At 50.6% G+C, this 23,205-nt stretch overlaps 31 non-coding genes across 31 annotated transcripts; 17 read left to right on the top strand and 14 right to left on the bottom strand.

The window, feature by feature from the left end:
- Positions 1-193: 193 nt before the first annotated feature.
- Positions 194-266, top strand: TRNAR-CCU (transfer RNA arginine (anticodon CCU)). The gene has a single exon. It is a non-coding gene; the product is annotated as a tRNA-Arg (tRNA).
- A 590-nt stretch (positions 267-856) lies between these two features.
- On the bottom strand, positions 857-929 carry TRNAA-AGC (transfer RNA alanine (anticodon AGC)). The gene has a single exon. It is a non-coding gene; the product is annotated as a tRNA-Ala (tRNA).
- A 694-nt stretch (positions 930-1,623) lies between these two features.
- On the top strand, positions 1,624-1,696 carry TRNAR-CCU (transfer RNA arginine (anticodon CCU)). The gene has a single exon. It is a non-coding gene; the product is annotated as a tRNA-Arg (tRNA).
- A 590-nt stretch (positions 1,697-2,286) lies between these two features.
- On the bottom strand, positions 2,287-2,359 carry TRNAA-AGC (transfer RNA alanine (anticodon AGC)). The gene has a single exon. It is a non-coding gene; the product is annotated as a tRNA-Ala (tRNA).
- A 694-nt stretch (positions 2,360-3,053) lies between these two features.
- On the top strand, positions 3,054-3,126 carry TRNAR-CCU (transfer RNA arginine (anticodon CCU)). The gene has a single exon. It is a non-coding gene; the product is annotated as a tRNA-Arg (tRNA).
- Positions 3,127-3,717: 591 nt separating this feature from the next.
- TRNAA-AGC (transfer RNA alanine (anticodon AGC)) lies at positions 3,718-3,790 on the bottom strand. Its single transcript has one exon. It is a non-coding gene; the product is annotated as a tRNA-Ala (tRNA).
- A 693-nt stretch (positions 3,791-4,483) lies between these two features.
- TRNAR-UCU (transfer RNA arginine (anticodon UCU)) lies at positions 4,484-4,556 on the top strand. The gene has a single exon. It is a non-coding gene; the product is annotated as a tRNA-Arg (tRNA).
- A 590-nt stretch (positions 4,557-5,146) lies between these two features.
- TRNAA-AGC (transfer RNA alanine (anticodon AGC)) lies at positions 5,147-5,219 on the bottom strand. The gene has a single exon. It is a non-coding gene; the product is annotated as a tRNA-Ala (tRNA).
- A 694-nt stretch (positions 5,220-5,913) lies between these two features.
- TRNAR-CCU (transfer RNA arginine (anticodon CCU)) lies at positions 5,914-5,986 on the top strand. The gene has a single exon. It is a non-coding gene; the product is annotated as a tRNA-Arg (tRNA).
- A 590-nt stretch (positions 5,987-6,576) lies between these two features.
- Positions 6,577-6,649, bottom strand: TRNAA-AGC (transfer RNA alanine (anticodon AGC)). The gene has a single exon. It is a non-coding gene; the product is annotated as a tRNA-Ala (tRNA).
- Positions 6,650-7,343: 694 nt separating this feature from the next.
- Positions 7,344-7,416, top strand: TRNAR-CCU (transfer RNA arginine (anticodon CCU)). Its single transcript has one exon. It is a non-coding gene; the product is annotated as a tRNA-Arg (tRNA).
- Positions 7,417-8,007: 591 nt separating this feature from the next.
- TRNAA-AGC (transfer RNA alanine (anticodon AGC)) lies at positions 8,008-8,080 on the bottom strand. The gene has a single exon. It is a non-coding gene; the product is annotated as a tRNA-Ala (tRNA).
- Positions 8,081-8,774: 694 nt separating this feature from the next.
- TRNAR-CCU (transfer RNA arginine (anticodon CCU)) lies at positions 8,775-8,847 on the top strand. The gene has a single exon. It is a non-coding gene; the product is annotated as a tRNA-Arg (tRNA).
- Positions 8,848-9,447: 600 nt separating this feature from the next.
- TRNAA-AGC (transfer RNA alanine (anticodon AGC)) lies at positions 9,448-9,520 on the bottom strand. The gene has a single exon. It is a non-coding gene; the product is annotated as a tRNA-Ala (tRNA).
- A 693-nt stretch (positions 9,521-10,213) lies between these two features.
- Positions 10,214-10,286, top strand: TRNAR-CCU (transfer RNA arginine (anticodon CCU)). The gene has a single exon. It is a non-coding gene; the product is annotated as a tRNA-Arg (tRNA).
- Positions 10,287-11,643: 1,357 nt separating this feature from the next.
- Positions 11,644-11,716, top strand: TRNAR-CCU (transfer RNA arginine (anticodon CCU)). Its single transcript has one exon. It is a non-coding gene; the product is annotated as a tRNA-Arg (tRNA).
- Positions 11,717-12,316: 600 nt separating this feature from the next.
- TRNAA-AGC (transfer RNA alanine (anticodon AGC)) lies at positions 12,317-12,389 on the bottom strand. Its single transcript has one exon. It is a non-coding gene; the product is annotated as a tRNA-Ala (tRNA).
- Positions 12,390-13,083: 694 nt separating this feature from the next.
- TRNAR-CCU (transfer RNA arginine (anticodon CCU)) lies at positions 13,084-13,156 on the top strand. The gene has a single exon. It is a non-coding gene; the product is annotated as a tRNA-Arg (tRNA).
- A 600-nt stretch (positions 13,157-13,756) lies between these two features.
- Positions 13,757-13,829, bottom strand: TRNAA-AGC (transfer RNA alanine (anticodon AGC)). Its single transcript has one exon. It is a non-coding gene; the product is annotated as a tRNA-Ala (tRNA).
- A 694-nt stretch (positions 13,830-14,523) lies between these two features.
- TRNAR-CCU (transfer RNA arginine (anticodon CCU)) lies at positions 14,524-14,596 on the top strand. Its single transcript has one exon. It is a non-coding gene; the product is annotated as a tRNA-Arg (tRNA).
- A 1,357-nt stretch (positions 14,597-15,953) lies between these two features.
- TRNAR-CCU (transfer RNA arginine (anticodon CCU)) lies at positions 15,954-16,026 on the top strand. The gene has a single exon. It is a non-coding gene; the product is annotated as a tRNA-Arg (tRNA).
- A 590-nt stretch (positions 16,027-16,616) lies between these two features.
- TRNAA-AGC (transfer RNA alanine (anticodon AGC)) lies at positions 16,617-16,689 on the bottom strand. Its single transcript has one exon. It is a non-coding gene; the product is annotated as a tRNA-Ala (tRNA).
- Positions 16,690-17,383: 694 nt separating this feature from the next.
- TRNAR-CCU (transfer RNA arginine (anticodon CCU)) lies at positions 17,384-17,456 on the top strand. The gene has a single exon. It is a non-coding gene; the product is annotated as a tRNA-Arg (tRNA).
- A 600-nt stretch (positions 17,457-18,056) lies between these two features.
- Positions 18,057-18,129, bottom strand: TRNAA-AGC (transfer RNA alanine (anticodon AGC)). The gene has a single exon. It is a non-coding gene; the product is annotated as a tRNA-Ala (tRNA).
- Positions 18,130-18,823: 694 nt separating this feature from the next.
- TRNAR-CCU (transfer RNA arginine (anticodon CCU)) lies at positions 18,824-18,896 on the top strand. Its single transcript has one exon. It is a non-coding gene; the product is annotated as a tRNA-Arg (tRNA).
- Positions 18,897-19,486: 590 nt separating this feature from the next.
- TRNAA-AGC (transfer RNA alanine (anticodon AGC)) lies at positions 19,487-19,559 on the bottom strand. Its single transcript has one exon. It is a non-coding gene; the product is annotated as a tRNA-Ala (tRNA).
- A 694-nt stretch (positions 19,560-20,253) lies between these two features.
- TRNAR-CCU (transfer RNA arginine (anticodon CCU)) lies at positions 20,254-20,326 on the top strand. The gene has a single exon. It is a non-coding gene; the product is annotated as a tRNA-Arg (tRNA).
- Positions 20,327-20,926: 600 nt separating this feature from the next.
- Positions 20,927-20,999, bottom strand: TRNAA-AGC (transfer RNA alanine (anticodon AGC)). Its single transcript has one exon. It is a non-coding gene; the product is annotated as a tRNA-Ala (tRNA).
- Positions 21,000-21,693: 694 nt separating this feature from the next.
- TRNAR-CCU (transfer RNA arginine (anticodon CCU)) lies at positions 21,694-21,766 on the top strand. The gene has a single exon. It is a non-coding gene; the product is annotated as a tRNA-Arg (tRNA).
- Positions 21,767-22,356: 590 nt separating this feature from the next.
- TRNAA-AGC (transfer RNA alanine (anticodon AGC)) lies at positions 22,357-22,429 on the bottom strand. The gene has a single exon. It is a non-coding gene; the product is annotated as a tRNA-Ala (tRNA).
- Positions 22,430-23,123: 694 nt separating this feature from the next.
- Positions 23,124-23,196, top strand: TRNAR-CCU (transfer RNA arginine (anticodon CCU)). The gene has a single exon. It is a non-coding gene; the product is annotated as a tRNA-Arg (tRNA).
- Positions 23,197-23,205: the final 9 nt, after the last annotated feature.

The following is a 23,205-nucleotide window of genomic DNA, read 5'->3' on the forward strand; positions in this document are numbered from 1 at the left end:
TTGAGTCCACTTTCCATCGTGTGTCCCATAAAGCGGAAGTGTCCAGCCGAGTGCAAGCAGGTGCCTTTTGCCCGCGTGTGCTGGGACACTGCAGCTTTGGACGTGAGCCAACTTGCCCTTTTCAGTGGGCCAGTACCCGTGACTCCAGTGAGAGAAGAGGAAAAGAAAGAACTTTCCCCTTCTCTGTCGAGTGGCCCCAGTGGCCTAATGGATAAGGCACTGGCCTCCTAAGCCAGGGATTGTGGGTTCGAGTCCCATCTGGGGTGGTTCGTGGCATTTTGTTCACACTTATGCAAAAGGTTTTTGCGGTAGTAGGGGGAGGGCGCAGGCTAGTACTTTGCTGGGCGCTGTGAAGTCCAGAACGTGCTCTGCTGGTAGCAGACTTTAAATGCCGGGAGACTGCAGAGTGTAGCAACCCCTCATGTCAGCGAAGAGACACAGATGAGTGGTAAGAAAGACAGGGAAAATATGCTTTCTGGAATCAGAGCTCCTGCAGACAGGGCTCACTCTTCTGCCAGCTCCGACCTGCTCCGATGAAAACGAAATAAAAGAGCAAAGGCTGCGCACTTTGAACCAATTATTCTAAGCATCGTATTGAAATGAAATAAAAGGTTAACAGCCCTGGGTGGCATCAAAGTGGAATTTCCTGAATATGTCACCAATGCCATGCAATGCGCCTGTTGCACAGTATCACGCCTGTTGCCGGCCCTCGCGCGGATGACTCTTTGGGATAGCAGAAAGTGGACGGAAGACTTTTAGGATGATAGTAAAAGAAACAGAAGCGAGCACATGACTTTATTTGCGACGATTGGCGAGTTTTGAATAAAATAGTGAAAATGAAGAAAAAGCGTCTTGCTGGAGAATGCGGGCATCGATCCCGCTACCTCTCGCATGCTAAGCGAGCGCTCTACCATCTGAGCTAATTCCCCTCCTCCTCGAAGGCTCTCGATACACTGCTTCAGAGCTGAAGCACAGTCTCCGGCTCACACTTGCTTGGCTGTCCAGGGACCTGTAGTGCATAAAGCCCTTTCTCTTCATCTGCCGCAGGGGAAATCACAATCTCACCCCTTTGCCCAAAACAAAATACCTTCAGTGGAGCTACAAGTAAAGCTGCAGATGGCCATCCATTGCAACGAGGATTGGCCAACCAGGTATTAATAGCAGAGTGACTCCACTGCCACGCCCTTTCACGCTGGACCTGCGCTTGTGATCAAGAGGCTGCACGCCAGTCCCATAGACCCGAGAGCCCAATTGAAAAGGTGCTTGCTTCTCACTTTATTTCTCTCGCTATTTCTTGCTGTTTTAGGCCGCTGACACGCCGCCTGCAGCCAAAGGACCAGCGCTGGAGTGCCCTTTGTCATTTTTACCAGCTGGCCATATTTTACAATCGAGCGTCAGAATACCAAACAGGTAAGAGTTAGGTCTGGGAATTGAGTCCACTTTCCATCGTGTGTCCCATAAAGCGGAAGTGTCCAGCCGAGTGCAAGCAGGTGCCTTTTGCCCGCGTGTGCTGGGACACTGCAGCTTTGGACGTGAGCCAACTTGCCCTTTTCAGTGGGCCAGTACCCGTGACTCCAGTGAGAGAAGAGGAAAAGAAAGAACTTTCCCCTTCTCTGTCGAGTGGCCCCAGTGGCCTAATGGATAAGGCACTGGCCTCCTAAGCCAGGGATTGTGGGTTCGAGTCCCATCTGGGGTGGTTCGTGGCATTTTGTTCACACTTATGCAAAAGGTTTTTGCGGTAGTAGGGGGAGGGCGCAGGCTAGTACTTTGCTGGGCGCTGTGAAGTCCAGAACGTGCTCTGCTGGTAGCAGACTTTAAATGCCGGGAGACTGCAGAGTGTAGCAACCCCTCATGTCAGCGAAGAGACACAGATGAGTGGTAAGAAAGACAGGGAAAATATGCTTTCTGGAATCAGAGCTCCTGCAGACAGGGCTCACTCTTCTGCCAGCTCCGACCTGCTCCGATGAAAACGAAATAAAAGAGCAAAGGCTGCGCACTTTGAACCAATTATTCGAAGCATCGTATTGAAATGAAATAAAAGGTTAACAGCCCTGGGTGGCATCAAAGTGGAATTTCCTGAATATGTCACCAATGCCATGCAATGCGCCTGTTGCACAGTATCACGCCTGTTGCCGGCCCTCGCGCGGATGACTCTTTGGGATAGCAGAAAGTGGACGGAAGACTTTTAGGATGATAGTAAAAAAAACAGAAGCGAGCACATGACTTTATTTGCGACGATTGGTGAGTTTTGAATAAAATAGTGAAAATGAAGAAAAAGTGTCTTGCTGGAGAATGCGGGCATCGATCCCGCTACCTCTCGCATGCTAAGCGAGCGCTCTACCATCTGAGCTAATTCCCCTTCTCCTCGAAGGCTCTCGATACACTGCTTCAGAGCTGAAGCACAGTCTCCGGCTCACACTTGCTTGGCTGTCCAGGGACCTGTAGTGCATAAAGCCCTTTCTCTTCATCTGCCGCAGAGGAAATCACAATCTCACCCCTTTGCCCAAAACAAAATACCTTCAGTGGAGCTACAAGTAAAGCTGCAGATGGCCATCCATTGCAATGAGGATTGGCCAACCAGGTATTAATAGCAGAGTGACTCCACTCCCACGCCCTTTCACGCTGGACCTGTGCTTGTGATCAAGAGGCTGCACGCCAGTCCCATAGACCCGAGAGCCCAATTGAAAAGGTGCTTGCTTCTCACTTTATTTCTCTCGCTATTTCTTGCTGTTTTAGGCCGCTGACACGCCGCCTGCAGCCAAAGGACCAGCGCTGGAGTGCCCTTTGTCATTTTTACCAGCTGGCCATATTTTACAATCGAGCGTCAGAATACCAAACAGGTAAGAGTTAGGTCTGGGAATTGAGTCCACTTTCCATCGTGTGTCCCATAAAGCGGAAGTGTCCAGCCGAGTGCAAGCAGGTGCCTTTTGCCCGCGTGTGCTGGGACACTGCAGCTTTGGACGTGAGCCAACTTGCCCTTTTCAGTGGGCCAGTACCCGTGACTCCAGTGAGAGAAGAGGAAAAGAAAGAACTTTCCCCTTCTCTGTCGAGTGGCCCCAGTGGCCTAATGGATAAGGCACTGGCCTCCTAAGCCAGGGATTGTGGGTTCGAGCCCCATCTGGGGTGGTTCGTGGCATTTTGTTCACACTTATGCAAAAGGTTTTTGCGGTAGTAGGGGGAGGGCGCAGGCTCTGGACTTTGCTGGGCGCTGTGAAGTCCAGAACGTGCTCTGCTGGTAGCAGACTTTAAATGCCGGGAGACTGCAGAGTGTAGCAACCCCTCATGTCAGCGAAGAGACACAGATGAGTGGTAAGAAAGACAGGGAAAATATGCTTTCTGGAATCAGAGCTCCTGCAGACAGGGCTCACTCTTCTGCCAGCTCCGACCTGCTCCGATGAAAACGAAATAAAAGAGCAAAGGCTGCGCACTTTGAACCAATTATTCGAAGCATCGTATTGAAATGAAATAAAAGGTTAACAGCCCTGGGTGGCATCAAAGTGGAATTTCCTGAATATGTCACCAATGCCATGCAATGCGCCTGTTGCACAGTATCACGCCTCTTGCCGGCCCTCGCGCGGATGACTCTTTGGGATAGCAGAAAGTGGACGGAAGACTTTTAGGATGATAGTAAAAAAAACAGAAGCGAGCACATGACTTTATTTGCGACGATTGGTGAGTTTTGAATAAAATAGTGAAAATGAAGAAAAAGTGTCTTGCTGGAGAATGCGGGCATCGATCCCGCTACCTCTCGCATGCTAAGCGAGCGCTCTACCATCTGAGCTAATTCCCCTCCTCTTGAAGGCTCTCGATACACTGCTTCAGAGCTGAAGCACAGTCTCCGGCTCACACTTGCTTGGCTGTCCAGGGACCTGTAGTGCATAAAGCCCTTTCTCTTCAAATGCCGCAGAGGAAATCACAATCTCACCCCTTTGCCCAAAACAAAATACCTTCAGTGGAGCTACAAGTAAAGCTGCAGATGGCCATCCATTGCAATGAGGATTGGCCAACCAGGTATTAATAGCAGAGTGACTCCTCTCCCACGCCCTTTCACGCTGGACCTGCGCTTGTGATCAAGAGGCTGCACGCCAGTCCCATAGACCCGAGAGCCCAATTGAAAAGGTGCTTGCTTCTCACTTTATTTCTCTCGCTATTTCTTGCTGTTTTAGGCCGCTGACACGCCGCCTGCAGCCAAAGGACCAGCGCTGGAGTGCCCTTTGTCATTTTTACCAGCTGGCCATATTTTACAATCGAGCGTCAGAATACCAAACAGGTAAGAGTTAGGTCTGGGAATTGAGTCCACTTTCCATCGTGTGTCCCATAAAGCGGAAGTGTCCAGCCGAGTGCAAGCAGGTGCCTTTTGCCCGCGTGTGCTGGGACACTGCAGCTTTGGACGTGAGCCAACTTGCCCTTTTCAGTGGGCCAGTACCCGTGACTCCAGTGAGAGAAGAGGAAAAGAAAGAACTTTCCCCTTCTCTGTCGAGTTGCCCCAGTGGCCTAATGGATAAGGCACTGGCCTTCTAAGCCAGGGATTGTGGGTTCGAGTCCCATCTGGGGTGGTTCGTGGCATTTTGTTCACACTTATGCAAAAGGTTTTTGCGGTAGTAGGGGGTGGGCGCAGGCTAGTACTTTGCTGGGCGCTGTGAAGTCCAGAACGTGCTCTGCTGGTAGCAGACTTTAAATGCCGGGAGACTGCAGAGTGTAGCAACCCCTCATGTCAGCGAAGAGACACAGATGAGTGGTAAGAAAGACAGGGAAAATATGCTTTCTGGAATCAGAGCTCCTGCAGACAGGGCTCACTCTTCTGCCAGCTCCGACCTGCTCCGATGAAAACGAAATAAAAGAGCAAAGGCTGCGCACTTTGAACCAATTATTCTAAGCATCGTATTGAAATGAAATAAAAGGTTAACAGCCCTGGGTGGCATCAAAGTGGAATTTCCTGAATATGTCACCAATGCCATGCAATGCGCCTGTTGCACAGTATCACGCCTGTTGCCGGCCCTCGCGCGGATGACTCTTTGGGATAGCAGAAAGTGGACGGAAGACTTTTAGGATGATAGTAAAAAAAACAGAAGCGAGCACATGACTTTATTTGCGACGATTGGCGAGTTTTGAATAAAATAGTGAAAATGAAGAAAAAGCGTCTTGCTGGAGAATGCGGGCATCGATCCCGCTACCTCTCGCATGCTAAGCGAGCGCTCTACCATCTGAGCTAATTCCCCTCCTCCTCGAAGGCTCTCGATACACTGCTTCAGAGCTGAAGCACAGTCTCCGGCTCACACTTGCTTGGCTGTCCAGGGACCTGTAGTGCATAAAGCCCTTTCTCTTCATCTACCACAGGGGAAATCACAATCTCACCCCTTTGCCCAAAACAAAATACCTTCAGTGGAGCTACAAGTAAAGCTGCAGATGGCCATCCATTGCAACGAGGATTGGCCAACCAGGTATTAATAGCAGAGTGACTCCACTGCCACGCCCTTTCACGCTGGACCTGCGCTTGTGATCAAGAGGCTGCACGCCAGTCCCATAGACCCGAGAGCCCAATTGAAAAGGTGCTTGCTTCTCACTTTATTTCTCTCGCTATTTCTTGCTGTTTTAGGCCGCTGACACGCCGCCTGCAGCCAAAGGACCAGCGCTGGAGTGCCCTTTGTCATTTTTACCAGCTGGCCATATTTTACAATCGAGCGTCAGAATACCAAACAGGTAAGAGTTAGGTCTGGGAATTGAGTCCACTTTCCATCGTGTGTCCCATAAAGCGGAAGTGTCCAGCCGAGTGCAAGCAGGTGCCTTTTGCCCGCGTGTGCTGGGACACTGCAGCTTTGGACGTGAGCCAACTTGCCCTTTTCAGTGGGCCAGTACCCGTGACTCCAGTGAGAGAAGAGGAAAAGAAAGAACTTTCCCCTTCTCTGTCGAGTGGCCCCAGTGGCCTAATGGATAAGGCACTGGCCTCCTAAGCCAGGGATTGTGGGTTCGAGTCCCATCTGGGGTGGTTCGTGGCATTTTGTTCACACTTATGCAAAAGGTTTTTGCGGTAGTAGGGGGAGGGCGCAGGCTAGTACTTTGCTGGGCGCTGTGAAGTCCAGAACGTGCTCTGCTGGTAGCAGACTTTAAATGCCGGGAGACTGCAGAGTGTAGCAACCCCTCATGTCAGCGAAGAGACACAGATGAGTGGTAAGAAAGACAGGGAAAATATGCTTTCTGGAATCAGAGCTCCTGCAGACAGGGCTCACTCTTCTGCCAGCTCCGACCTGCTCCGATGAAAACGAAATAAAAGAGCAAAGGCTGCGCACTTTGAACCAATTATTCTAAGCATCGTATTGAAATGAAATAAAAGGTTAACAGCCCTGGGTGGCATCAAAGTGGAATTTCCTGAATATGTCACCAATGCCATGCAATGCGCCTGTTGCACAGTATCACGCCTGTTGCCGGCCCTCGCGCGGATGACTCTTTGGGATAGCAGAAAGTGGACGGAAGACTTTTAGGATGATAGTAAAAAAAACAGAAGCGAGCACATGACTTTATTTGCGACGATTGGCGAGTTTTGAATAAAATAGTGAAAATGAAGAAAAAGCGTCTTGCTGGAGAATGCGGGCATCGATCCCGCTACCTCTCGCATGCTAAGCGAGCGCTCTACCATCTGAGCTAATTCCCCTCCTCCTCGAAGGCTCTCGATACACTGCTTCAGAGCTGAAGCACAGTCTCCGGCTCACACTTGCTTGGCTGTCCAGGGACCTGTAGTGCATAAAGCCCTTTCTCTTCATCTGCCGCAGGGGAAATCACAATCTCACCCCTTTGCCCAAAACAAAATACCTTCAGTGGAGCTACAAGTAAAGCTGCAGATGGCCATCCATTGCAACGAGGATTGGCCAACCAGGTATTAATAGCAGAGTGACTCCACTGCCACGCCCTTTCACGCTGGACCTGCGCTTGTGATCAAGAGGCTGCACGCCAGTCCCATAGACCCGAGAGCCCAATTGAAAAGGTGCTTGCTTCTCACTTTATTTCTCTCGCTATTTCTTGCTGTTTTAGGCCGCTGACACGCCGCCTGCAGCCAAAGGACCAGCGCTGGAGTGCCCTTTGTCATTTTTACCAGCTGGCCATATTTTACAATCGAGCGTCAGAATACCAAACAGGTAAGAGTTAGGTCTGGGAATTGAGTCCACTTTCCATCGTGTGTCCCATAAAGCGGAAGTGTCCAGCCGAGTGCAAGCAGGTGCCTTTTGCCCGCGTGTGCTGGGACACTGCAGCTTTGGACGTGAGCCAACTTGCCCTTTTCAGTGGGCCAGTACCCGTGACTCCAGTGAGAGAAGAGGAAAAGAAAGAACTTTCCCCTTCTCTGTCGAGTGGCCCCAGTGGCCTAATGGATAAGGCACTGGCCTCCTAAGCCAGGGATTGTGGGTTCGAGCCCCATCTGGGGTGGTTCGTGGCATTTTGTTCACACTTATGCAAAAGGTTTTTGCGGTAGTAGGGGGAGGGCGCAGGCTCTGGACTTTGCTGGGCGCTGTGAAGTCCAGAACGTGCTCTGCTGGTAGCAGACTTTAAATGCCGGGAGACTGCAGAGTGTAGCAACCCCTCATGTCAGCGAAGAGACACAGATGAGTGGTAAGAAAGACAGGGAAAATATGCTTTCTGGAATCTGAGCTCCTGCAGACAGGGCTCACTCTTCTGCCAGCTCCGACCTGCTCCGATGAAAACGAAATAAAAGAGCAAAGGCTGCGCACTTTGAACCAATTATTCTAAGCATCGTATTGAAATGAAATAAAAGGTTAACAGCCCTGGGTGGCATCAAAGTGGAATTTCCTGAATATGTCACCAATGCCATGCAATGCGCCTGTTGCACAGTATCACGCCTGTTGCCGGCCCTCGCGCGGATGACTCTTTGGGATAGCAGAAAGTGGACGGAAGACTTTTAGGATGATAGTAAAAAAAACAGAAGCGAGCACATGACTTTATTTGCGACGATTGGTGAGTTTTGAATAAAATAGTGAAAATGAAGAAAAAGTGTCTTGCTGGAGAATGCGGGCATCGATCCCGCTACCTCTCGCATGCTAAGCGAGCGCTCTACCATCTGAGCTAATTCCCCTCCTCCTCGAAGGCTCTCGATACACTGCTTCAGAGCTGAAGCACAGTCTCCGGCTCACACTTGCTTGGCTGTCCAGGGACCTGTAGTGCATAAAGCCCTTTCTCTTCATCTGCCGCAGAGGAAATCACAATCTCACCCCTTTGCCCAAAACAAAATACCTTCAGTGGAGCTACAAGTAAAGCTGCAGATGGCCATCCATTGCAACGAGGATTGGCCAACCAGGTATTAATAGCAGAGTGACTCCACTGCCACGCCCTTTCACGCTGGACCTGCGCTTGTGATCAAGAGGCTGCACGCCAGTCCCATAGACCCGAGAGCCCAATTGAAAAGGTGCTTGCTTCTCACTTTATTTCTCTCGCTATTTCTTGCTGTTTTAGTCCGCTGACACGCCGCCTGCAGCCAAAGGACCAGCGCTGGAGTGCCCTTTGTCATTTTTACCAGCTGGCCATATTTTACAATCGAGCGTCAGAATACCAAACAGGTAAGAGTTAGGTCTGGGAATTGAGTCCACTTTCCATCGTGTGTCCCATAAAGCGGAAGTGTCCAGCCGAGTGCAAGCAGGTGCCTTTTGCCCGCGTGTGCTGGGACACTGCAGCTTTGGACGTGAGCCAACTTGCCCTTTTCAGTGGGCCAGTACCCGTGACTCCAGTGAGAGAAGAGGAAAAGAAAGAACTTTCCCCTTCTCTGTCGAGTGGCCCCAGTGGCCTAATGGATAAGGCACTGGCCTCCTCAGCCAAGGATTGTGGGTTCGAGTCCCATCTGGGGTGGTTCGTGGCATTTTGTTCACACTTCTGCCAAAGCATGAAAAAGGTTTTTGCGGTAGTAGGGGGTGGGCGCAGGCTAGTACTTTGCTGGGCGCTGTGAAGTCCAGAACGTGCTCTGCTGGTAGCAGACTTTAAATGCCGGGAGACTGCAGAGTGTAGCAACCCCTCATGTCAGCGAAGAGACACAGATGAGTGGTAAGAAAGACAGGGAAAATATGCTTTCTGGAATCAGAGCTCCTGCAGACAGGGCTCACTCTTCTGCCAGCTCCGACCTGCTCCGATGAAAACGAAATAAAAGAGCAAAGGCTGCGCACTTTGAACCAATTATTCGAAGCATCGTATTGAAATGAAATAAAAGGTTAACAGCCCTGGGTGGCATCAAAGTGGAATTTCCTGAATATGTCACCAATGCCATGCAATGCGCCTGTTGCACAGTATCACGCCTCTTGCCGGCCCTCGCGCGGATGACTCTTTGGGATAGCAGAAAGTGGACGGAAGACTTTTAGGATGATAGTAAAAAAAACAGAAGCGAGCACATGACTTTATTTGCGACGATTGGTGAGTTTTGAATAAAATAGTGAAAATGAAGAAAAAGTGTCTTGCTGGAGAATGCGGGCATCGATCCCGCTACCTCTCGCATGCTAAGCGAGCGCTCTACCATCTGAGCTAATTCCCCTCCTCTTGAAGGCTCTCGATACACTGCTTCAGAGCTGAAGCACAGTCTCCGGCTCACACTTGCTAGGCTGTCCAGGGACCTGTAGTGCATAAAGCCCTTTCTCTTCAAATGCCGCAGAGGAAATCACAATCTCACCCCTTTGCCCAAAACAAAATACCTTCAGTGGAGCTACAAGTAAAGCTGCAGATGGCCATCCATTGCAATGAGGATTGGCCAACCAGGTATTAATAGCAGAGTGACTCCTCTCCCACGCCCTTTCACGCTGGACCTGCGCTTGTGATCAAGAGGCTGCACGCCAGTCCCATAGACCCGAGAGCCCAATTGAAAAGGTGCTTGCTTCTCACTTTATTTCTCTCGCTATTTCTTGCTGTTTTAGGCCGCTGACACGCCGCCTGCAGCCAAAGGACCAGCGCTGGAGTGCCCTTTGTCATTTTTACCAGCTGGCCATATTTTACAATCGAGCGTCAGAATACCAAACAGGTAAGAGTTAGGTCTGGGAATTGAGTCCACTTTCCATCGTGTGTCCCATAAAGCGGAAGTGTCCAGCCGAGTGCAAGCAGGTGCCTTTTGCCCGCGTGTGCTGGGACACTGCAGCTTTGGACGTGAGCCAACTTGCCCTTTTCAGTGGGCCAGTACCCGTGACTCCAGTGAGAGAAGAGGAAAAGAAAGAACTTTCCCCTTCTCTGTCGAGTGGCCCCAGTGGCCTAATGGATAAGGCACTGGCCTCCTAAGCCAGGGATTGTGGGTTTGAGTCCCATCTGGGGTGGTTCGTGGCATTTTGTTCACACTTATGCAAAAGGTTTTTCCGGTAGTAGGGGGAGGGCGCAGGCTAGTACTTTGCTGGGCGCTGTGAAGTCCAGAACGTGCTCTGCTGGTAGCAGACTTTAAATGCCGGGAGACTGCAGAGTGTAGCAACCCCTCATGTCAGCGAAGAGACACAGATGAGTGGTAAGAAAGACAGGGAAAATATGCTTTCTGGAATCAGAGCTCCTGCAGACAGGGCTCACTCTTCTGCCAGCTCCGACCTGCTCCGATGAAAACGAAATAAAAGAGCAAAGGCTGCGCACTTTGAACCAATTATTCTAAGCATCGTATTGAAATGAAATAAAAGGTTAACAGCCCTGGGTGGCATCAAAGTGGAATTTCCTGAATATGTCACCAATGCCATGCAATGCGCCTGTTGCACAGTATCACGCCTGTTGCCGGCCCTCGCGCGGATGACTCTTTGGGATAGCAGAAAGTGGACGGAAGACTTTTAGGATGATAGTAAAAAAAACAGAAGCGAGCACATGACTTTATTTGCGACGATTGGCGAGTTTTGAATAAAATAGTGAAAATGAAGAAAAAGCGTCTTGCTGGAGAATGCGGGCATCGATCCCGCTACCTCTCGCATGCTAAGCGAGCGCTCTACCATCTGAGGTAATTCCCCTTCTCCTCGAAGGCTCTCGATACACTGCTTCAGAGCTGAAGCACAGTCTCCGGCTCACACTTGCTTGGCTGTCCAGGGACTTGTAGTGCATAAAGCCCTTTCTCTTCATCTGCCGCAGGGGAAATCACAATCTCACCCCTTTGCCCAAAACAAAATACCTTCAGTGGAGCTACAAGTAAAGCTGCAGATGGCCATCCATTGCAACGAGGATTGGCCAACCAGGTATTAATAGCAGAGTGACTCCACTGCCACGCCCTTTCACGCTGGACCTGCGCTTGTGATCAAGAGGCTGCACGCCAGTCCCATAGACCCGAGAGCCCAATTGAAAAGGTGCTTGCTTCTCACTTTATTTCTCTCGCTATTTCTTGCTGTTTTAGGCCGCTGACACGCCGCCTGCAGCCAAAGGACCAGCGCTGGAGTGCCCTTTGTCATTTTTACCAGCTGGCCATATTTTACAATCGAGCGTCAGAATACCAAACAGGTAAGAGTTAGGTCTGGGAATTGAGTCCACTTTCCATCGTGTGTCCCATAAAGCGGAAGTGTCCAGCCGAGTGCAAGCAGGTGCCTTTTGCCCGCGTGTGCTGGGACACTGCAGCTTTGGACGTGAGCCAACTTGCCCTTTTCAGTGGGCCAGTACCCGTGACTCCAGTGAGAGAAGAGGAAAAGAAAGAACTTTCCCCTTCTCTGTCGAGTGGCCCCAGTGGCCTAATGGATAAGGCACTGGCCTCCTAAGCCAGGGATTGTGGGTTCGAGTCCCATCTGGGGTGGTTCGTGGCATTTTGTTCACACTTCTGCCAAAGCATGCAAAAGGTTTTTGCGGTAGTAGGGGGTGGGCGCAGGCTAGTACTTTGCTGGGCGCTGTGAAGTCCAGAACGTGCTCTGCTGGTAGCAGACTTTAAATGCCGGGAGACTGCAGAGTGTAGCAACCCCTCATGTCAGCGAAGAGACACAGATGAGTGGTAAGAAAGACAGGGAAAATATGCTTTCTGGAATCAGAGCTCCTGCAGACAGGGCTCACTCTTCTGCCAGCTCCGACCTGCTCCGATGAAAACGAAATAAAAGAGCAAAGGCTGCGCACTTTGAACCAATTATTCGAAGCATCGTATTGAACTGAAATAAAAGGTCAACAGCCCTGGGTGGCATCAAAGTGGAATTTCCTGAATATGTCACCAATGCCATGCAATGCGCCTGTTGCACAGTATCACGCCTGTTGCCGGCCCTCGCGCGGATGACTCTTTGGGATAGCAGAAAGTGGACGGAAGACTTTTAGGATGATAGTAAAAAAAACAGAAGCGAGCACATGACTTTATTTGCGACGATTGGCGTGTTTTGAATAAAATAGTGAAAATGAAGAAAAAGCGTCTTGCTGGAGAATGCGGGCATCGATCCCGCTACCTCTCGCATGCTAAGCGAGCGCTCTACCATCTGAGCTAATTCCCCTCCTCCTGGAAGGCTCTCGATACACTGCTTCAGAGCTGAAGCACAGTCTCCGGCTCACACTTGCTTGGGTGTCCAGGGACCTGTAGTGCATAAAGCCCTTTCTCTTCATCTGCCGCAGAGGAAATCACAATCTCACCCCTTTGCCCAAAACAAAATACCTTCAGTGGAGCTACAAGTAAAGCTGCAGATGGCCATCCATTGCAACGAGGATTGGCCAACCAGGTATTAATAGCAGAGTGACTCCACTCCCACGCCCTTTCACGCTGGACCTGCGCTTGTGATCAAGAGGCTGCACACCAGTGCCATAGACCCGAGAGCCCAATTGAAAAGGTGCTTGCTTCTCACTTTATTTCTCTCGCTATTTCTTGCTGTTTTAGGCCGCTGACACGCCGCCTGCAGCCAAAGGACCAGCGCTGGAGTGCCCTTTGTCATTTTTACCAGCTGGCCATATTTTACAATCGAGCGTCAGAATACCAAACAGGTAAGAGTTAGGTCTGGGAATTGAGTCCACTTTCCATCGTGTGTCCCATAAAGCGGAAGTGTCCAGCCGAGTGCAAGCAGGTGCCTTTTGCCCGCGTGTGCTGGGACACTGCAGCTTTGGACGTGAGCCAACTTGCCCTTTTCAGTGGGCCAGTACCCGTGACTCCAGTGAGAGAAGAGGAAAAGAAAGAACTTTCCCCTTCTCTGTCGAGTGGCCCCAGTGGCCTAATGGATAAGGCACTGGCCTCCTAAGCCAGGGATTGTGGGTTCGAGTCCCATCTGGGGTGGTTCGTGGCATTTTGTTCACACTTCTGCCAAAGCATGCAAAAGGTTTTTGCGGTAGTAGGGGGTGGGCGCAGGCTAGTACTTTGCTGGGCGCTGTGAAGTCCAGAACGTGCTCTGCTGGTAGCAGACTTTAAATGCCGGGAGACTGCAGAGTGTAGCAACCCCTCATGTCAGCGAAGAGACACAGATGAGTGGTAAGAAAGACAGGGAAAATATGCTTTCTGGAATCAGAGCTCCTGCAGACAGGGCTCACTCTTCTGCCAGCTCCGACCTGCTCCGATGAAAACGAAATAAAAGAGCAAAGGCTGCGCACTTTGAACCAATTATTCGAAGCATCGTATTGAAATGAAATAAAAGGTTAACAGCCCTGGGTGGCATCAAAGTGGAATTTCCTGAATATGTCACCAATGCCATGCAATGCGCCTGTTGCACAGTATCACGCCTCTTGCCGGCCCTCGCGCGGATGACTCTTTGGGATAGCAGAAAGTGGACGGAAGACTTTTAGGATGATAGTAAAAAAAACAGAAGCGAGCACATGACTTTATTTGCGACGATTGGCGAGTTTTGAATAAAATAGTGAAAATGAAGAAAAAGTGTCTTGCTGGAGAATGCGGGCATCGATCCCGCTACCTCTCGCATGCTAAGCGAGCGCTCTACCATCTGAGCTAATTCCCCTCCTCCTTGAAGGCTCTCGATACACTGCTTCAGAGCTGAAGCACAGTCTCCGGCTCACACTTGCTTGGCTGTCCAGGGACCTGTAGTGCATAAAGCCCTTTCTCTTCATCTGCCGCAGAGGAAATCACAATCTCACCCCTTTGCCCAAAACAAAATACCTTCAGTGGAGCTACAAGTAAAGCTGCAGATGGCCATCCATTGCAATGAGGATTGGCCAACCAGGTATTAATAGCAGAGTGACTCCACTCCCACGCCCTTTCACGCTGGACCTGCGCTTGTGATCAAGAGGCTGCACGCCAGTCCCATAGACCCGAGAGCCCAATTGAAAAGGTGCTTGCTTCTCACTTTATTTCTCTCGCTATTTCTTGCTGTTTTAGGCCGCTGACACGCCGCCTGCAGCCAAAGGACCAGCGCTGGAGTGCCCTTTGTCATTTTTACCAGCTGGCCATATTTTACAATCGAGCGTCAGAATACCAAACAGGTAAGAGTTAGGTCTGGGAATTGAGTCCACTTTCCATCGTGTGTCCCATAAAGCGGAAGTGTCCAGCCGAGTGCAAGCAGGTGCCTTTTGCCCGCGTGTGCTGGGACACTGCAGCTTTGGACGTGAGCCAACTTGCCCTTTTCAGTGGGCCAGTACCCGTGACTCCAGTGAGAGAAGAGGAAAAGAAAGAACTTTCCCCTTCTCTGTCGAGTGGCCCCAGTGGCCTAATGGATAAGGCACTGGCCTCCTAAGCCAGGAATTGTGGGTTCGAGTCCCATCTGGGGTGGTTCGTGGCATTTTGTTCACACTTATGCAAAAGGTTTTTGCGGTAGTAGGGGGAGGGCGCAGGCTAGTACTTTGCTGGGCGCTGTGAAGTCCAGAACGTGCTCTGCTGGTAGCAGACTTTAAATGCCGGGAGACTGCAGAGTGTAGCAACCCCTCATGTCAGCGAAGAGACACAGATGAGTGGTAAGAAAGACAGGGAAAATATGCTTTCTGGAATCAGAGCTCCTGCAGACAGGGCTCACTCTTCTGCCAGCTCCGACCTGCTCCGATGAAAACGAAATAAAAGAGCAAAGGCTGCGCACTTTGAACCAATTATTCTAAGCATCGTATTGAAATGAAATAAAAGGTTAACAGCCCTGGGTGGCATCAAAGTGGAATTTCCTGAATATGTCACCAATGCCATGCAATGCGCCTGTTGCACAGTATCACGCCTGTTGCCGGCCCTCGCGCGGATGACTCTTTGGGATAGCAGAAAGTGGACGGAAGACTTTTAGGATGATAGTAAAAAAAACAGAAGCGAGCACATGACTTTATTTGCGACGATTGGCGAGTTTTGAATAAAATAGTGAAAATGAAGAAAAAGCGTCTTGCTGGAGAATGCGGGCATCGATCCCGCTACCTCTCTTATGCTAAGCGAGCGCTCTACCATCTGAGCTAATTCCCCTCCTCCTCGAAGGCTCTCGATACACTGCTTCAGAGCTGAATCACAGTCTCCGGCTCACACTTGCTTGGCTGTCCAGGGACCTGTAGTGCATAAAGCCCTTTCTCTTCATCTGCCGCAGGGGAAATCACAATCTCACCCCTTTGCCCAAAACAAAATACCTTCAGTGGAGCTACAAGTAAAGCTGCAGATGGCCATCCATTGCAACGAGGATTGGCCAACCAGGTATTAATAGCAGAGTGACTCCACTGCCACGCCCTTTCACGCTGGACCTGCGCTTGTGATCAAGAGGCTGCACGCCAGTCCCATAGACCCGAGAGCCCAATTGAAAAGGTGCTTGCTTCTCACTTTATTTCTCTCGCTATTTCTTGCTGTTTTAGGCCGCTGACACGCCGCCTGCAGCCAAAGGACCAGCGCTGGAGTGCCCTTTGTCATTTTTACCAGCTGGCCATATTTTACAATCGAGCGTCAGAATACCAAACAGGTAAGAGTTAGGTCTGGGAATTGAGTCCACTTTCCATCGTGTGTCCCATAAAGCGGAAGTGTCCAGCCGAGTGCAAGCAGGTGCCTTTTGCCCGCGTGTGCTGGGACACTGCAGCTTTGGACGTGAGCCAACTTGCCCTTTTCAGTGGGCCAGTACCCGTGACTCCAGTGAGAGAAGAGGAAAAGAAAGAACTTTCCCCTTCTCTGTCGAGTGGCCCCAGTGGCCTAATGGATAAGGCACTGGCCTCCTAAGCCAGGGATTGTGGGTTCGAGTCCCATCTGGGGTGGTTCGTGGCATTTTGTTCACACTTATGCAAAAGGTTTTTGCGGTAGTAGGGGGAGGGCGCAGGCTAGTACTTTGCTGGGCGCTGTGAAGTCCAGAACGTGCTCTGCTGGTAGCAGACTTTAAATGCCGGGAGACTGCAGAGTGTAGCAACCCCTCATGTCAGCGAAGAGACACAGATGAGTGGTAAGAAAGACAGGGAAAATATGCTTTCTGGAATCAGAGCTCCTGCAGACAGGGCTCACTCTTCTGCCAGCTCCGACCTGCTCCGATGAAAACGAAATAAAAGAGCAAAGGCTGCGCACTTTGAACCAATTATTCGAAGCATCGTATTGAACTGAAATAAAAGGTCAACAGCCCTGGGTGGCATCAAAGTGGAATTTCCTGAATATGTCACCAATGCCATGCAATGCGCCTGTTGCACAGTATCACGCCTGTTGCCGGCCCTCGCGCGGATGACTCTTTGGGATAGCAGAAAGTGGACGGAAGACTTTTAGGATGATAGTAAAAAAAACAGAAGCGAGCACATGACTTTATTTGCGACGATTGGCGTGTTTTGAATAAAATAGTGAAAATGAAGAAAAAGCGTCTTGCTGGAGAATGCGGGCATCGATCCCGCTACCTCTCGCATGCTAAGCGAGCGCTCTACCATCTGAGCTAATTCCCCTCCTCCTGGAAGGCTCTCGATACACTGCTTCAGAGCTGAAGCACAGTCTCCGGCTCACACTTGCTTGGGTGTCCAGGGACCTGTAGTGCATAAAGCCCTTTCTCTTCATCTGCCGCAGGGGAAATCACAATCTCACCCCTTTGCCCAAAACAAAATACCTAGAGTGGAGCTACAAGTAAAGCTGCAGATGGCCATCCATTGCAACGAGGATTGGCCAACCAGGTATTAATAGCAGAGTGACTCCACTGCCACGCCCTTTCACGCTGGACCTGCGCTTGTGATCAAGAGGCTGCACGCCAGTCCCATAGACCCGAGAGCCCAATTGAAAAGGTGCTTGCTTCTCACTTTATTTCTCTCGCTATTTCTTGCTGTTTTAGGCCGCTGACACGCCGCCTGCAGCCAAAGGACCAGCGCTGGAGTGCCCTTTGTCATTTTTACCAGCTGGCCATATTTTACAATCGAGCGTCAGAATACCAAACAGGTAAGAGTTAGGTCTGGGAATTGAGTCCACTTTCCATCGTGTGTCCCATAAAGCGGAAGTGTCCAGCCGAGTGCAAGCAGGTGCCTTTTGCCCGCGTGTGCTGGGACACTGCAGCTTTGGACGTGAGCCAACTTGCCCTTTTCAGTGGGCCAGTACCTGTGACTCCAGTGAGAGAAGAGGAAAAGAAAGAACTTTCCCCTTCTCTGTCGAGTGGCCCCAGTGGCCTAATGGATAAGGCACTGGCCTCCTAAGCCAGGGATTGTGGGTTCGAGTCCCATCTGGGGTGGTTCGTGGCATTTTGTTCACACTTCTGCCAAAGCATGCAAAAGGTTTTTGCGGTAGTAGGGGGTGGGCGCAGGCTAGTACTTTGCTGGGCGCTGTGAAGTCCAAAACGTGCTCTGCTGGTAGCAGACTTTAAATGCCGGGAGACTGCAGAGTGTAGCAACCCCTCATGTCAGCGAAGAGACACAGATGAGTGGTAAGAAAGACAGGGAAAATATGCTTTCTGGAATCAGAGCTCCTGCAGACAGGGCTCACTCTTCTGCCAGCTCCGACCTGCTCCGATGAAAACGAAATAAAAGAGCAAAGGCTGCGCACTTTGAACCAATTATTCTAAGCATCGTATTGAAATGAAATAAAAGGTTAACAGCCCTGGGTGGCATCAAAGTGGAATTTCCTGAATATGTCACCAATGCCATGCAATGCGCCAGTTGCACAGTATCACGCCTGTTGCCGGCCCTCGCGCGGATGACTCTTTGGGATAGCAGAAAGTGGACGGAAGACTTTTAGGATGATAGTAAAAAAAACAGAAGCGAGCACATGACTTTATTTGCGACGATTGGTGAGTTTTGAATAAAATAGTGAAAATGAAGAAAAAGCGTCTTGCTGGAGAATGCGGGCATCGATCCCGCTACCTCTCGCATGCTAAGCGAGCGCTCTACCATCTGAGCTAATTCCCCTCCTCCTCGAAGGCTCTCGATACACTGCTTCAGAGCTGAAGCACAGTCTCCGGCTCACACTTGCTTGGCTGTCCAGGGACCTGTAGTGCATAAAGCCCTTTCTCTTCATCTGCCGCAGAGGAAATCACAATCTCACCCCTTTGCCCAAAACAAAATACCTTCAGTGGAGCTACAAGTAAAGCTGCAGATGGCCATCCATTGCAATGAGGATTGGCCAACCAGGTATTAATAGCAGAGTGACTCCACTGCCACGCCCTTTCACGCTGGACCTGCGCTTGTGATCAAGAGGCTGCACGCCAGTCCCATAGACCCGAGAGCCCAATTGAAAAGGTGCTTGCTTCTCACTTTATTTCTCTCGCTATTTCTTGCTGTTTTAGGCCGCTGACACGCCGCCTGCAGCCAAAGGACCAGCGCTGGAGTGCCCTTTGTCATTTTTACCAGCTGGCCATATTTTACAATCGAGCGTCAGAATACCAAACAGGTAAGAGTTAGGTCTGGGAATTGAGTCCACTTTCCATCGTGTGTCCCATAAAGCGGAAGTGTCCAGCCGAGTGCAAGCAGGTGCCTTTTGCCCGCGTGTGCTGGGAAACTGCAGCTTTGGACGTGAGCCAACTTGCCCTTTTCAGTGGGCCAGTACCCGTGACTCCAGTGAGAGAAGAGGAAAAGAAAGAACTTTCCCCTTCTCTGTCGAGTGGCCCCAGTGGCCTAATGGATAAGGCACTGGCCTCCTAAGCCAGGGATTGTGGGTTCGAGTCCCATCTGGGGTGGTTCGTGGCATTTTGTTCACACTTATGCAAAAGGTTTTTGCGGTAGTAGGGGGAGGGCGCAGGCTAGTACTTTGCTGGGCGCTGTGAAGTCCAGAACGTGCTCTGCTGGTAGCAGACTTTAAATGCCGGGAGACTGCAGAGTGTAGCAACCCCTCATGTCAGCGAAGAGACACAGATGAGTGGTAAGAAAGACAGGGAAAATATGCTTTCTGGAATCAGAGCTCCTGCAGACAGGGCTCACTCTTCTGCCAGCTCCGACCTGCTCCGATGAAAACGAAATAAAAGAGCAAAGGCTGCGCACTTTGAACCAATTATTCGAAGCATCGTATTGAACTGAAATAAAAGGTCAACAGCCCTGGGTGGCATCAAAGTGGAATTTCCTGAATATGTCACCAATGCCATGCAATGCGCCTGTTGCACAGTATCACGCCTGTTGCCGGCCCTCGCGCGGATGACTCTTTGGGATAGCAGAAAGTGGACGGAAGACTTTTAGGATGATAGTAAAAAAAACAGAAGCGAGCACATGACTTTATTTGCGACGATTGGCGTGTTTTGAATAAAATAGTGAAAATGAAGAAAAAGCGTCTTGCTGGAGAATGCGGGCATCGATCCCGCTACCTCTCGCATGCTAAGCGAGCGCTCTACCATCTGAGCTAATTCCCCTCCTCCTGGAAGGCTCTCGATACACTGCTTCAGAGCTGAAGCACAGTCTCCGGCTCACACTTGCTTGGGTGTCCAGGGACCTGTAGTGCATAAAGCCCTTTCTCTTCATCTGCCGCAGGGGAAATCACAATCTCACCCCTTTGCCCAAAACAAAATACCTTCAGTGGAGCTACAAGTAAAGCTGCAGATGGCCATCCATTGCAACGAGGATTGGCCAACCAGGTATTAATAGCAGAGTGACTCCACTGCCACGCCCTTTCACGCTGGACCTGCGCTTGTGATCAAGAGGCTGCACGCCAGTCCCATAGACCCGAGAGCCCAATTGAAAAGGTGCTTGCTTCTCACTTTATTTCTCTCGCTATTTCTTGCTGTTTTAGGCCGCTGACACGCCGCCTGCAGCCAAAGGACCAGCGCTGGAGTGCCCTTTGTCATTTTTACCAGCTGGCCATATTTTACAATCGAGCGTCAGAATACCAAACAGGTAAGAGTTAGGTCTGGGAATTGAGTCCACTTTCCATCGTGTGTCCCATAAAGCGGAAGTGTCCAGCCGAGTGCAAGCAGGTGCCTTTTGCCCGCGTGTGCTGGGACACTGCAGCTTTGGACGTGAGCCAACTTGCCCTTTTCAGTGGGCCAGTACCCGTGACTCCAGTGAGAGAAGAGGAAAAGAAAGAACTTTCCCCTTCTCTGTCGAGTGGCCCCAGTGGCCTAATGGATAAGGCACTGGCCTCCTAAGCCAGGGATTGTGGGTTCGAGTCCCATCTGGGGTGGTTCGTGGCATTTTGTTCACACTTCTGCCAAAGCATGCAAAAGGTTTTTGCGGTAGTAGGGGGTGGGCGCAGGCTAGTACTTTGCTGGGCGCTGTGAAGTCCAGAACGTGCTCTGCTGGTAGCAGACTTTAAATGCCGGGAGACTGCAGAGTGTAGCAACCCCTCATGTCAGCGAAGAGACACAGATGAGTGGTAAGAAAGACAGGGAAAATATGCTTTCTGGAATCAGAGCTCCTGCAGACAGGGCTCACTCTTCTGCCAGCTCCGACCTGCTCCGATGAAAACGAAATAAAAGAGCAAAGGCTGCGCACTTTGAACCAATTATTCGAAGCATCGTATTGAAATGAAATAAAAGGTTAACAGCCCTGGGTGGCATCAAAGTGGAATTTCCTGAATATGTCACCAATGCCATGCAATGCGCCTGTTGCACAGTATCACGCCTCTTGCCGGCCCTCGCGCGGATGACTCTTTGGGATAGCAGAAAGTGGACGGAAGACTTTTAGGATGATAGTAAAAAAAACAGAAGCGAGCACATGACTTTATTTGCGACGATTGGCGAGTTTTGAATAAAATAGTGAAAATGAAGAAAAAGCGTCTTGCTGGAGAATGCGGGCATCGATCCCACTACCTCTCGCATGCTAAGCGAGCGCTCTACCATCTGAGCTAATTCCCCTCCTCCTCGAAGGCTCTCGATACACTGCTTCAGAGCTGAAGCACAGTCTCCGGCTCACACTTGCTTGGCTGTCCAGGGACCTGTAGTGCATAAAGCCCTTTCTCTTCATCTGCCGCAGGGGAAATCACAATCTCACCCCTTTGCCCAAAACAAAATACCTTCAGTGGAGCTACAAGTAAAGCTGCAGATGGCCATCCATTGCAACGAGGATTGGCCAACCAGGTATTAATAGCAGAGTGACTCCACTGCCACGCCCTTTCACGCTGGACCTGCGCTTGTGATCAAGAGGCTGCACGCCAGTCCCATAGACCCGAGAGCCCAATTGAAAAAGTGCTTGCTTCTCACTTTATTTCTCTCGCTATTTCTTGCTGTTTTAGGCCGCTGACACGCCGCCTGCAGCCAAAGGACCAGCGCTGGAGTGCCCTTTGTCATTTTTACCAGCTGGCCATATTTTACAATCGAGCGTCAGAATACCAAACAGGTAAGAGTTAGGTCTGGGAATTGAGTCCACTTTCCATCGTGTGTCCCATAAAGCGGAAGTGTCCAGCCGAGTGCAAGCAGGTGCCTTTTGCCCGCGTGTGCTGGGACACTGCAGCTTTGGACGTGAGCCAACTTGCCCTTTTCAGTGGGCCAGTACCCGTGACTCCAGTGAGAGAAGAGGAAAAGAAAGAACTTTCCCCTTCTCTGTCGAGTGGCCCCAGTGGCCTAATGGATAAGGCACTGGCCTCCTAAGCCAGGGATTGTGGGTTCGAGTCCCATCTGGGGTGGTTCGTGGCATTTTGTTCACACTTATGCAAAAGGTTTTTGCGGTAGTAGGGGGTGGGCGCAGGCTAGTACTTTGCTGGGCGCTGTGAAGTCCAGAACGTGCTCTGCTGGTAGCAGACTTTAAATGCCGGGAGACTGCAGAGTGTAGCAACCCCTCATGTCAGCGAAGAGACACAGATGAGTGGTAAGAAAGACAGGGAAAATATGCTTTCTGGAATCAGAGCTCCTGCAGACAGGGCTCACTCTTCTGCCAGCTCCGACCTGCTCCGATGAAAACGAAATAAAAGAGCAAAGGCTGCGCACTTTGAACCAATTATTCGAAGCATCGTATTGAAATGAAATAAAAGGTTAACAGCCCTGGGTGGCATCAAAGTGGAATTTCCTGAATATGTCACCAATGCCATGCAATGCGCCTGTTGCACAGTATCACGCCTCTTGCCGGCCCTCGCGCGGATGACTCTTTGGGATAGCAGAAAGTGGACGGAAGACTTTTAGGATGATAGTAAAAAAAACAGAAGCGAGCACATGACTTTATTTGCGACGATTGGTGAGTTTTGAATAAAATAGTGAAAATGAAGAAAAAGCGTCTTGCTGGAGAATGCGGGCATCGATCCCACTACCTCTCGCATGCTAAGCGAGCGCTCTACCATCTGAGCTAATTCCCCTCCTCCTCGAAGGCTCTCGATACACTGCTTCAGAGCTGAAGCACAGTCTCCGGCTCACACTTGCTTGGCTGTCCAGGGACCTGTAGTGCATAAAGCCCTTTCTCTTCATCTGCCGCAGAGGAAATCACAATCTCACCCCTTTGCCCAAAACAAAATACCTTCAGTGGAGCTACAAGTAAAGCTGCAGATGGCCATCCATTGCAATGAGGATTGGCCAACCAGGTATTAATAGCAGAGTGACTCCACTCCCACGCCCTTTCACGCTGGACCTGCGCTTGTGATCAAGAGGCTGCACGCCAGTCCCATAGACCCGAGAGCCCAATTGAAAAGGTGCTTGCTTCTCACTTTATTTCTCTCGCTATTTCTTGCTGTTTTAGGCCGCTGACACGCCGCCTGCAGCCAAAGGACCAGCGCTGGAGTGCCCTTTGTCATTTTTACCAGCTGGCCATATTTTACAATCGAGCGTCAGAATACCAAACAGGTAAGAGTTAGGTCTGGGAATTGAGTCCACTTTCCATCGTGTGTCCCATAAAGCGGAAGTGTCCAGCCGAGTGCAAGCAGGTGCCTTTTGCCCGCGTGTGCTGGGACACTGCAGCTTTGGACGTGAGCCAACTTGCCCTTTTCAGTGGGCCAGTACCCGTGACTCCAGTGAGAGAAGAGGAAAAGAAAGAACTTTCCCCTTCTCTGTCGAGTGGCCCCAGTGGCCTAATGGATAAGGCACTGGCCTCCTAAGCCAGGGATTGTGGGTTCGAGCCCCATCTGGGGTGGTTCGTGGC

The sequence above is a fragment of the Ambystoma mexicanum genome, chromosome 5q (genome assembly GCF_040938575.1).
Source record: "Ambystoma mexicanum isolate Mex_15411 chromosome 5q, UKY_AmexF1_1, whole genome shotgun sequence".
Lineage (NCBI taxonomy): Eukaryota > Metazoa > Chordata > Amphibia > Caudata > Ambystomatidae > Ambystoma > Ambystoma mexicanum.